Here is a 689-nt window from a genome sequence, read left to right on the forward strand (position 1 = left end):
GCCAGGAAAGTCCCGCAGGGTGGAACCAGGATCAGCCCTCCTCCTCCTCCTCCTCCTCCTGCTGGTGCTGCTGGTGGTGCTGGTGGTGACGGGCTGGAGCTCCGCGAGGTTTTCCGCCTGGCAAAGGGAACGTGAAACCCACGGGAGTGAAAGTGAGAAGCAGGGGGAGAGCGAGAGGCAGGGAGAGCGCAGCCCGGCAGTTTCTTCTTTCCCAGAGAAAGGGGAAGAGGCTTTTGGGGAAGGTGAGATGACAGGAAGCAAGTGACCCCAGAGAAGGGGTCCGCTTCTCTGAAGTGTTGCTTCATCCCCTCCCATTTTAGCAGAATTCACAAGAGGCTTCCCGTTGCTCAATGAGCACCTTTTGCGCCAAACCGTCGGGGCTTAGGCACAAAATTGGATGTTTGTCTGCTCTGGGGCTCATCTTCTCCCAAACCATCTTAATTAAAAACCTTAACAAAACGTTGTGCTCTCACAGGAGGCTGTTGTTGCTACTTGCACAAGTGTGATTCTACTGTACTTGGGGGAAAAATGATGTCAGTGTTACTTGGCTGACAGCTGCTATCCCTGACAGAGAGGGGCTGCAGCCTGTGGAGATCCTCTGGAGCTGACCTGTGGATATTCTTAATTCAGTTGGAGAAAGAACAGAGATAATTTTTTTTTTCAGGCTGAGCCTGGCAATTTTTGAAGAA

This window comes from Molothrus aeneus, chromosome 19, assembly GCF_037042795.1.
Source record: "Molothrus aeneus isolate 106 chromosome 19, BPBGC_Maene_1.0, whole genome shotgun sequence".
In the NCBI taxonomy this organism is placed as follows: Eukaryota; Metazoa; Chordata; class Aves; order Passeriformes; family Icteridae; genus Molothrus; species Molothrus aeneus.